Below are 12,666 nucleotides of genomic sequence, written 5' to 3' on the forward strand. Positions count from 1 at the left end.
AACTTTTTTCTATATTTCTTTGTAAGACCATTATATCGTCGCTAGAGTATTTCCTCGGATTTTCAATAAAATATGTTTCACTTTCATCACGAACTTACGGGATGACCTAATAATTAACATACGCGTGACACATAACTATAAAATTGGTCGTAACCTGGTTAAGACCTCAAATTTCGGTTTACGTCTTCACGAACATACTTTCCATATCTATTACTATTGATCTATGCAAAAGAAAAAATTTTTTCTTACGTTACACGAGTCTCCCACTTTAAGTGTGGTTCTGTGATAGTTTAACCTAAATTCATTCCCTACATCTTGTGCAAGGCTATTATGCTATTCGAAAGGTACTCCTACGTAACGTTTCACTGTTTTGTCTTTGGGAATTGCGTCTTTGAAATATTTAAAGTGCGTATTACCGCTCATGTGCAATAGATTCGCCCTGACGATAGATAGTAAGTCTGGCTGGTAGCGTTTGCGGTTAGCCCATTCGGCACGTACGCGAGTAATATCCATGGACCTTGCAATTTGAAGCAAACAGTACTCGACCTGGGACAAGTACGTAGTTTGCCCTGTATGTTTATACGCGTTCGTCGATGTGTTAACTGTTACGTAGATAGCAGTCTCCAGGGTTGTGTGGAAGATAGAATTTGGACATTTCCTAGCATTGCGTTTAGTAATACCTTCTTGTTTTGTTAATAAAGCTAAACAGGGTGTTTCGTGCGACTTCCATTTAGAAGAATACATATTTCTGCTAATTACACTGTATTTGTATTGAACGCTATTTGAGATATTGATGACAGATCTTCAATTTACAAAGTACTTTGGAAACACGGTTTTTTCACTGTAAGCTACTTCATGCCACACTGCATAGCGTTGGATCGATAAATAAATAATTTTATGTACGTTAAAAAAAAAAAACTGTTATTCTATATATCAGATAAAAAAATGAATAATAATTTGGAAATGACATGGTGTAAAAATAATTATTACACTAAGGTTGCTCAACAGAAATATATAATTTATTTAATTCAGATAACGCTTAAACTATTTTTAATGTGTAGGCGATACGATGCATGTGGTAAGAATGTCCACGACAAAAAGCTTTGTACCTTTTTCGGGGCTCCCTTAAGTAGCCCCTTTTTCCCTGGGAAAGTTTCAGGAAGTGGGGGCGCGGGCCTACATTGTCAAGGCAATACTCTTGTCCTCGAGGACGAAGAAACCCAAAGATGTTTGGAAAATATCTCTCGACTCTTCGCCTCGAGGGCCAAGAGTCGCCAGACCTAGGTACGTAGGTCCCCCGTGGCGGTTGCCACAATAATAAAAAAAAGAAATGAAACGCCACATCTATTACGACTCTCCCTTTTGAACTAACTCGAAACGCAAAAATGTCTCTTTCCATCCCTTTTCGAGCCCCGTGCGTTCGCCTCTATACATATACATTGTAGAATTGACCCTGATAGCAAATTGCATACAAAAATGCATTAAAATCGCAAACAAAAGTGTTATGTGCACGTATTCATTTAGCGCTTTTCCCCCATATTTCAGTGTTTATTTACAAAAAGTCAGATACAGTATTAATGTTCACAATAATCTGCATTATTTCCGATTAGTTCCCTCTCTAAAAAAATATGGTGGTTTTTAATCGATAAAGTCATCGAAACTTTTTGAGAAAAGGCACCGAATTAATTGGTACACTTAATAATATTAAATCAGACAAATTCGTTATTTTTGCAGCTGAATATTTGTAGGAAGGGATTTTTATGAATCATGGGTATTTATGTGATTTTATCAATTTTTAAAATACGCGTAACTTTAATAACGTATGAACTATACTCTACTGCAAAGGATTAACGTTATACTTGTGAAAGTGCAGTTTCTTATAGGCATCGATTATAATTATTAAACGCAAATAGTCAAATATTATGGAATTATTAATTTCATTTATTCTATATGACATAGAAATTCAGTATTTTTAAAAGCATACTTTTAACGAAAATTCTACTTGAACTGTATCATGACTTTTATCTGTTTCAGGTCCATGGTTCGGCACTCGCGATGGTAAGAAAGTTGTTTTAACTCTAACGTTTATATTTCTCTTCTGTGTTCTATTAGTATGAATAAAATTGCTATGAACTTTAAATCCTCGTTCATTCGTTTTAATACAGATGCATTGTGTTCAATTAACATTGCGCTACTATTTAGTGCAAAGCCCAAAATCGTTAAATGTGATTAATCATTTAATTATTATATTTAGTTAGAACAAATTAACTTGAAAAAAACAATCACAGGTTAAGTACTATCCGATTGTATTTATTATACAGGGTGTTCAAAGAAAGTCATACACTATACACTCTGTCCAATTTAAGAGTAACCTCGCTCTCGGACCGATTCTCGTCCGTTCTGCGCATAGACGAGAGCGTAGCAGAGGGTAAGACGGAGAAAAACGTAGGCGGTTAGGTGGGGGTTTGGACGTTCTAGCCCCGCCTTAGGCACGTCCCATGCGCGAAGCGAGGTTATTCTTAAATTGGACAGAGTATAGATCTCGTTCTTTTCGTTATCGAGATAAGCATTGTTTCTTCTGGCTTCACGGGATACGTGGTTTCGAATGATGAAGACAAAGCTTGTGCATAGTGTTCAGTCTACGTTTTACAGTTAATTTGATTAGTTGGACAGTGTGCACGATGCCTCGTTCTTTTTTACATGCGGAATATGCCGATGTGATATTCGTATAAGGTTTCTGCAACGTTCATAGTAGAGCTGTGACAGTTGAGTATCAGCAACGGTATAGTTAGTGGAAGCGATATAGCGAAATCGTAAATTAAAGCATTAAGTGACGACACCGATTGATGTAGCCGCACCCAGGGCCGTCTCTCATTTGTGAATTGATATCTAAAATTTCTGCTTACAATCTTTCTTTTAATACGGTATTAAACCTCTGTCACTTTCTACTCAATAGTAATTCTCGTACTGGTAAAAATTAACCTGCAAGTGTCATCGATTAAGGCAATAGAGAAATCAATTTCGAGTTGACGTCGAACGGCCCTGAGCAAAGCTCAAGCTCCTTATCTCCTTTAAATTTCTCTTACAGTAGGACTCCCTATAACGCGGCAGATATAATACAAATTAAGTTCCATCGACGTCGCTCTTTGGGCCAAATTTAACTAACCCAAAATTCCAAATTGAAAATTTGTATATTTTCCTTTGTATCGCGTTATACGGAAGCAGTAGAAACTTTTTGGTTGCGTTATACGGGGTCCTACTGTACTTTGACACCTGACAGATTTTACATCCACACTATATCGGTTCCATCGACTATACCCTGATCGCACAGTTCCTTGTCACTGTACTCTTCAAAATGTCCTTAGAGGTTTGACAGATACGAGTTCTGAACATCATCTCCAAGTTAAATAATTTGTACATGAAAACTGGGTTAAAGTAAATACGTTGAAATTGTTGTTTAACTGTAAGTATGCTTAATTACTTTTGATATAACTGACCAACAAAACGAACAAGACCTATAGTGTATATGACAGTTTCTCGTTCCTTTCGTTACCGAGATAAGCATTGTTTATGCTGACTAAGCAGGGATAAATGCTTTTTAATGATAAAAGCAGAGAATGGCGTTCGGGGTATGTTTCAGACATGATTTGGTTAGTTTGACAGTGTGCACGAAGCTTTCCCTGATATGATATTCATACACGGTTTCTGCAACGTTAATAGCAGAGCTATGGTAGCAAAGGTGCCCTGATCACCCAATTCTTTATCATTCTACTGTTCAAAAGGTCTTTAGAAGTTTGAGAGAAATGGATTTTGGACATTATCTGTAAATTAAATGATTTATATATCAAAAGTTGAATAAGGTACGTATACGTCGGAATTAGTATTTCACCCTAAATATGCTTAATAAAAAAGAACATTATTTTCCACAAAACTGATTAACGAAACGAGACAGACCTATAATGTGTACGATATTGTTTGTTCAGATTGATCTGCTGAACACGTGAGCGAAGTTTGTTGAATTTCTCACTGGACACCCGGTATATTCATCGCACTGTTTTAAGACTAATAATCACGACACCGTAGAACACGCGTTTTCAAACGATCGAAAAATCAACGGTCGTGCGATCGTAACCGTAATTTTCCTTTCTAATATTCAATGGCCTGTAATAAATAGTCGTCTTTTCCTTTTTTAATATTTAATGGTGTTTTATGGTACTATATTTTTCTCGCCGAACAGATCTTCGACTCGATAAGATGTTTCCGAATATGTTAATTTTATTATTTATTGCAACTTACCGCGTAAAATTCCGACAACGTTCAATTTCAATTACGACAAAAGGACAGAATATAATACGTTGTTAGAAACTGAAATCTAAATTTATCATTGAACTCGTTTATTATGCAAACAATTTTGGATCTTTTGCTTGTTAATGTCAGTCTTCGAAATTATCACGCACTAAAAAATCGTCGGTATGAAAAATGCAATGGGAAATTTAATTAAAAGTTTAAAAGCTATTATGTCCGTTTCACTCTACGGGAAAAGGTCACAGGTGTCTGCAAGAACTTGTAGTTAAAGTAGCAATAAGATGAATTCACGAAGACTTTAAGGATCTGTTCATTAATTTTATATACAATTTTCTCTTTTAAGAGATACAGTTAATCGTATTTAATCGCATCTTAAATCTCTTTAAGGGGATATTCTAGTTTAGACCCTTCAAAAAGTCGATTCTTCTTTGCATTTTTCGGAGGTATGAACTTTCAAGGAAGTACTGTTAAATTTACTGCACCATATTCACATTTCTACGTTGAAAATTTAATATTTCTCACGTCGAAAAATTAAAAAAAAAAAAAATGGAAAATTTCGTTAAAATACTTAAAATTTGAACGACCTCCATTTTGTTTCATTTTGACTTACGTGGCTAATTCTGGTACCTGTGATAGCGGTACTCATACCGATTATAAATCTTTCGATTTCTTTATTTTTGATCGGTCTGTGAGATATTTTTTTAATGGCGCCCTCTCCACCTCTAGATATAGCAATTAAACAAGCAATTGAAAAGCTAATTAAAAACTTGTTTTGCATACTTCATAGGTGCCTTAATAAGTGAAAAAAAGTTGGACGTTGTTATTCATTGTGCATTCCCAAGAAAATCTTGAATATTGTTGAAATTTTTGGCATAATTACTAGAATGCCTCCTTAAGTGTAACAAAATATTTTACAGTATTTCACGACAGTATTATTTTTTAATATAAAAACAGAAAAGCCTCAAATTACTCCAACAAAATGATTGTATTTCTGCTATTTACAGTTAATTAAAATTTCTTTTATGAAAAAGGAATAGACCTTGCATGACTGTGAGCAAAAAATAAAGTGAAATTTCTGTTAAACATTCGGTTCTTAACTGGCGAACAAAAAGTTTATAAAAAAAAAAGTTGAATAAAATTGGCAAATTGAATTTGGTCCAAGGTATCGTAACACACAAGCTCGCATCTTCTGTGTTAGGTGCCTCTGCGTTTGACCGGCAAGAGGCCAAACAGTGCAGTTTTTCGATTAATCGCTCTCTCCAATCTAATTGATAGGTGCTTAGTTACCTTGGCAGCAAGCACGTCATAACTTCACTACGTGTAGACACGTCGTCGAGACGTAGAAGGATATTGATTTCTTAGCTACCGTAAGTCAGGCGCGCCCGAAATCCAAATGTTATAATAAATTAAATCCCGTTACCATTCGCTGGAACGATCTTCTTCACACATCGTTGTCTACGTACTCAAATTGGAAAGCTTATTCGTGAGAATATATTTACTTACGTGCAAATTGTACGTACACTCTCGTTCATAAGTGTTAGGACACTTATTGGAGTGTGAAGCAAAGCTAAACTTTTTTTTACAAAATTATTAAGTTTCTAAATTGTACGTACACTCCCGTTAGGACACAACTGTTAGGACACTTATTGGAGTGTGAAGCAAAGCTAAACTTTTTTTTACAAAATTATTAAGTTTCTGAAAAAAGAATGAAACGAGTGCATACGATAAAACTTCCGAATATCTATTTTGGGTTAAGGTGTTGGCAAAAATAAGATCTTAATAGCGTGTCGTTGATTATGTGTCACGGCAAACATGCACACAAAACTGAGTTTGAAAATGAGATCGTTACAGGGCGTTGAACTTGTTTCGGCAACTGTTTACATGTGATATAAAAATTCGTGGTATCGTCGTTACACGAAAACCGTTGCAAATTTGAAAAATCTATTTAGAAAAATAACGAAACTTTGTCGTTATATTTTTCTCACAAATCTACCACTTACGAGAGAAACTATTGGAAATTAATAGCGTGAACACACTGTATATTTGTTCTGTTATTTGAGCCACTCGGAAGCCAAGGTGACTAGCTTCGCGAAATAAAAGTTATTAAATTTGTTTTATCACATAGAGTCGGCCTACCTCCACGTAAAAAAGAAAAAAATGTAGGGTCGATTCCACAACTGTCAGTAAAATGTAGGGTCAATTCGACAAGGGTCAGTGAAATGTAGAGTCGGCCTACATCCACGTAAAAAAAAAGAAAATGTAGGGTCGATTCCACAAGTGTCAGTAAAATGTAAGATCGATAGCATCAGAAAAGCTGCTAAACAATTAGAATTAAATGTAACGATAGAAATTATTGCAATAATGCGTAATGCAATTGAAAAATCGCAGAAAAGTGTGATACAAATGTTTGAAAAGTAAAATATATAAGATGAGATACAGTATCTTACCACGTAATGTAACTTTTTATTGTGTAACATATTAAAAACACTGTTTGGGAAAAATTTATCACAGAATTGCATTTCTTATTTAATCTTCCTTTACTGCTACTTCTTGTCAAATCTTATGTCAGAAAATTGAAGAAATTCTTCTTTGTGTTTCGTAGGCAATTGATTGCTAATTTGCTATTGACAGATCGATGTTAAAATTTGATGTTAAATGGAACTCTCATATCTAACATAGTATCTGAATAATTTTTCAAGGTATTTTATTAAGAAACGCGCACATAGTGTTCAATTTTCTATCTTAGAATTAACTTACTTTATCTTACGAACTACTTAAAGTTAAAACTTTCAAATGTGTGTGAGAATTAGAGTGTCCACAGGTACGCGTAGTTCTTAGCTTGGTATCCTTTTGCAAAAGTGAGAATTTTCTTTGGAAAAGGATACCAATTACCAGGTCCCACCACGAGGAGGTGACTACGCAAGGGACCCGACAAAAACAAGGGCCCTACTGGCAGCTCTCTATCTTCAGAGATACGCGATTCTCATTCGTAGCAAAGGAGATAAGACACTTTATCAAAAATTCGTGTTCTTAACATAAATTTTTAAGGAGTGTCTTATATTTCATTTGAAATTGCAACGCTAATCATTTTGTCATAGTTAATTTAAAGATTGGAAAAATTCAATGCTCTCCTTTGATAGGGTTTCAAAAAATTATAAATCGCGGTCAGATTGAATTCAGAGCGCAACGAGAAATTCGCTATCATTCTAAAGAACCAGCGAGCATACACGACGAATTTACTCGCGAGTATCGCGCGCTACTCGCGAGTGATTAAGTCGCGAATAAACTCGCAGGAACTGAGTGATCGAGAATTTAATGTTCTATGTTTCGAATCGACGATAGCAAAATGTAGAAAGCATTTTTAGTAATTAGCTACGAATGAGAAACGCGTATCACTGTAAGAGAGCGCGCACATTCTACTCGATACAATTTTTCTATCTTATAGTTACTTATTTTATTTTATGGACTACTTAAAAGTAAAACGCACGCATCCCACGACGTCCATCGGCGGATGAATAGAATTATTTTTTATTTTCTTAGGCTAATTTATTTTACCTTATCAACTACAATCCTTAAAATTAAAACTCACACACACGGTTCTTAACTTAGAACTTCGCTTACTTGCTAGTTTAATTTTGGAAAAGGAGAATTTTTAAGAAATGACGCGAATTGCCTAAGATTCACCACTAACAAGATTCGTCATTACGTCAAGAATCCTATTGATTTACTTGGATATTCCATAATTTCTTACTGAATATGTATTCGACAAAGGACGTCGAGGATTGGTATAGTTCCTGATTTTCTAATTGAACTAAAATTCGAAATAGTTCGTGGAAACTGTAGAAGCTTTATTATAAATTGGAATAGATCGATGGGCTATTGTGGAATAATAATTAGCAGTGACAATTGTTTGACACAGTTACCTATGGGTTACCACAGAATGTTCATTAAGCAAATCTCTCGCATCAATTATATATTTTCGTTTTGTAATTTTTCTAGCTAAAGGAATACTTGTAACTTCTGAAAATTAGTAAAAATTAAGAAATTAGAAATTTTGTAACTTCTGAAAATCAGTAAATTGGGTTATTCATTGCAAATAAATAAATTACGAGTGTATATTCTGGAAGAAAGTGGTAAAATTTCTGAACTGGAAATAATACATAATGAATATAAAAAGAAAAGAAAAAGGAAATATGCGACTCACCATTCACAGAACTCACAGCTGACCACTGCAACATGGACTTGGTTGCATCTCATCTTCCTCTCAGATCCATGGAGTCTGAAATTCCCTCAGTGAACCATTTGCATCCTCTAAGCCTTGAATTTTAGTTCCATCAGCTAGATTTGAGTCCTCCAAGCCTCGAAATTTGGTTCCACCAGTGGTCCAATGCCAGATTGAGTGACTCAAAGTCAGATTTAAAGATCCACAGCCAGATTGAGAGATCCACAGCCAGATTGAGAGATCCACAGCCAGATTGAGAGATCCACAGCCAGATTGAGAGATCCACAGCCAGATTGAGAGATCCACAGCCAGATTGAGAGATCCACAGCCAGATTGAGAGATCCACAGCCAGATTGAGAGATCCACAGCCAGATTTAAAGACCCAAAAAGCCAGATTGAAGGACCCAATGCCAGATTGAAGGACCCAATGCAAGATTGAGAGACCCAAAGCCAGACTGAAGGACCCACCAGACTTAGGAAGCTGTGGAAGTGTCGCGCGAAATTGTGTACGGATCGCGATTTCTTTCAAGTGTAGTTTAATTCGTTGAATTTTATTTAGTACCCGAAATCGCGAATTTTTACCATCCTCCATTTTCTCATGTAGTCCATTTTAGATGGGGTATTTAGCAAAGGTTTAAGGGAGGTAACAACTGAACGTTCTCAAAAAAAGAAAAGAAAAGCAAAGAAAGAAAAAGGGATGAAGCTATTATGAAACGCGACGCGACGTAATAAATTCTCGTATCGATCGAAAGTAATGGGCATTCGTAGTGAAAATTGACTCTATTAAGAATTAACGCGGTATACTATTGGGATACTCTAATAATGGGAGGGCGTTTGCACCTTTAGTGCAGTAGAGTTCGGATGTGAACTCACATCCTTTGATTTCTTCTTCCAAGTTTTGGTAGTTCAGCTTCAAACATGCACATGCACACACATATATAACCAATCACCAAACCCTCAAAAAATTCACTCACAGTTCGCAGACAGGCAGCTGGGCTCTGCAATGTCGATTTCGTTGCATCCTTCCTTCCTTCCTTCCTCTCAGATGGTCATCCTTCCTCCAAGCGTTGATTTTCCAAGACTCACAAACTCACGAATTGTGAGTCACTGTGGAATGGGCGACGCGAAAAGTGCTTCGAAACGCGATTTATTTAGAGAGGGAGAAACCGCGAATTTATATTACTTTAGACTCTACTATCGAACAAAACTTTCATAGAACGCGAGTGAAAAATTGAAACAAGCATGAAATAAACGCGAGTAAATTGAATAAAAAGCAAAAACGCGAATTGGGAGGAAATATCAGATAAACGCGGAAAAATATGCAATAATAAGTCGAACTAGGGATGAAGCTATTATTTCAATACGCGATTCACTGACTCTAATATTTTGAAAAATTGAAAACTTCTCGTAAAAATCGATTATTAATTGCGAAACACTAGTGAGACGGTTTAATTAGGGGCAGCACAATATATAACACAACTAACTACCCATATCACCAGAAAAAAAAACCCATTTTTGTCACTCACAATTCGAAGATTAGGCAGCTGGGCTCTGCAACTTGGATTTGACTGCATTGCCTCCTTCCTTCCTCTCCCAGTTCATTTCCCAAGACTCACAGACTCACACTTTGTGAGTCACTGTGGAATGGGCGACGCGAAAAGTGCTTCGAAACGCGATTCATTTAGAGGGGGAGAAATCGCGAATTTATATTACTTTAGACTCTACTATCGAACAAAACTTTCATAGAACGCGAGTGAAAAATTGAAAGAAAGTATCAAATAAACGCGAGTAAATTGAAAGAAAAGCAAAAACGCGAATTGGGAGGAAATAGTTAAACGCGGAAAAATATTCAATAATAAGCGAACTAAGGATGAAGCTATTATTTCAATACGCGTTGCACTGACTCTAATATTTATCAAAATTGAAAATTGATTTATCACGGTAAACTACTTGGACGGTTTAATTAGGGGCATAGTGCAACGAGTACAGTGCACTCGTTGCAAATCAGCTCACAATATACAATTCAATAATGTAACTAACTACTTAACATGCAAAATTCATGCAACTCCTGCGAAGAATTAGATTAGTAAATCACAATTCATGAAACAAATTCAAAATTCATTTTTCAATAGCATAGAAAATATCATAAATACTGAAAGAAAATGAAATTATAGATTGCTGGAAGAAAAGTACATATTAAATTTAGAAATAACCTGTAACGAAAATTTATTTCATTAATGGACAGCTGAAACGCCGAAATATTTTCATTAGGCAACCTCTCAAATTCATTTCGATATCCTATTCGACAAGTACGAAGAACAACAATAACAAACTGAAATCTCGATTTCCCTAAACCCTCAAAACAATCTCGAAATACGTTCGATAATAATTTTCTCGCGTGTATTAACGACCCGAAGGATTATTTAAATTTATTTCAAGCAAAAAGTAGCAGTAGTTCAGTAGTAAATAGTGGACTATTAGACTTTGAATAGTCCAAGTTTAAGTTTTAATAATTAGAAAAATTAGAAAAATTCAAAGCAGAGTATTCAAAGTCTAATAGTAAATTTCAGAAAGAAATTTTGAGAGAAGGTAGTTGAGTGTGTATAGGGTGGACATAGGCTGCTAGCCAGAAGCCCTCGACCACCCTACCCACGTCTCAGTACCCTCAGATCAAAATTACGCGAAGTGTCTAGGGCCCAGTATAAAGGGTAAATGATTTCGCGGGAGCTCGCGGGTCTATTTATACCTGCGGTACCCCTTCCCCAAAATCATTAGCAAAGTCGTTAATAATTCGGGCGGGAATCGACTATTTTTCGCGGGAATCGACTACTTTGCGCGGGAAACGGACTACTTTGCGCGGGAGATCGATCACTTTTCGCGGGAAATCGATAATTTCTCGCGGGAATCGGTCACTTTTCGCGGGAAATCCTTCGTTTTTCGCGGGAATCAATTATTTTTCGCAGAAAATCGCCGATTCTTTCGTAATTCTATTTTGCATTCTATTGTAATGTTATAATAACGTATAATTTATTAATTCTCACAATTTTTTGGTATAAATTTATACTTCTAACAATTTGTTATAACATTGCATATAACAATTTATACGTTTTTACAATATTCTTCAATGGAAACGTACGTTTTAACGTTCTCGTTACTTACTCGTGCTTAAATTAATTTCGTAAGGATTAAAAATCAGGTTGACCTGTGGTCGTAGATTAAAAATAACCATAGTACAGCTAAATTTATCGTGTTAAATAATCCTTTTTACACAAATCAAAAATGTATTCAACGTTTGTTTCTTATAATATCGTGAAATGAATTATTTGTGCAGTTCTGTGCATTTTCTGTGCAGTTCAACCTAATTTACTTAAATTTACGTTGCGAGACAGTAAACTTACTGACTCTTGTAGAGAATTTACTGTACTTTGTCCAGTTTGGTGGAGAATATCGTTTAAATGCAATGGAAGTTTACCTGTGTTTTTCTGAATTTCAAAAATTCAGGCAGAATTGTAATTTATCAATTTTCACAATTTTGTTATAAATTTATACTTCCGACAATTTGTTATAACATTGCATATAACAATTTATACGTTCTCACTATACAAACTCGATTTCTTCGAGAGAGATAAATCATTTCGATAAGTACTAGTTGTACTTTGTCCAGTTTGGTGGAGAAAACGTATAATATAATTTATTTCACGATATTATAACAAACAAACGTTGAATACATTTTTCATTCGTGTAAGAAGAATTATTTAACACGATAAATTTAGCTGTACTATGGTTATTTTTAATCTACAACCACAGGACAACCTGATTTTTAGTCCCTACGAAATTAATTTAACCACGAGTAAGTAACGAGAACGCTAAAACCTATGTTTCCATTGAAGAATATTGTAAAAACGTATAAATTGTTATATGTAATGTTGTAACAAATTGTTGCAAGTATAAATTTATACCAAAAAATTGTGAGAATTAATAAATTATACGTTATTATAACATTACAATAGAAATCAAAATAGAATTACGAAAGAATCGGCGATTTTCTGCGAAAAATAATTGATTCCCGCGAAAAACGAAGGATTTCCCGCGAAAAGTGACCGATTCCCGCGAGAAATTATCGATTTCCCGCGCAAAGT

At 35.2% G+C, this 12,666-nt stretch overlaps 2 protein-coding genes across 2 annotated transcripts in view; both read left to right on the plus strand.

The window, feature by feature from the left end:
• Positions 1-12,666, plus strand: part of LOC108579107 (neurocalcin homolog) — a 231,638-nt gene that overhangs the window by 76,115 nt on the left and 142,857 nt on the right. The window lies entirely within an intron of this gene.
• LOC108579108 (neuronal calcium sensor 2) overlaps positions 1-12,666 on the plus strand; it is a 208,082-nt gene that overhangs the window by 75,534 nt on the left and 119,882 nt on the right. The window contains exon 2 of the mRNA XM_017942552.1: positions 2,035-2,058. The gene's annotated coding sequence lies outside the window, so the exon portion shown is untranslated. The remainder of the gene's footprint in view (positions 1-2,034; positions 2,059-12,666) is intronic.

The sequence above is a fragment of the Habropoda laboriosa genome, unplaced genomic scaffold, assembly GCF_001263275.1.
Source record: "Habropoda laboriosa isolate 0110345459 unplaced genomic scaffold, ASM126327v1 scaffold42, whole genome shotgun sequence".
In the NCBI taxonomy this organism is placed as follows: Eukaryota; Metazoa; Arthropoda; class Insecta; order Hymenoptera; family Apidae; genus Habropoda; species Habropoda laboriosa.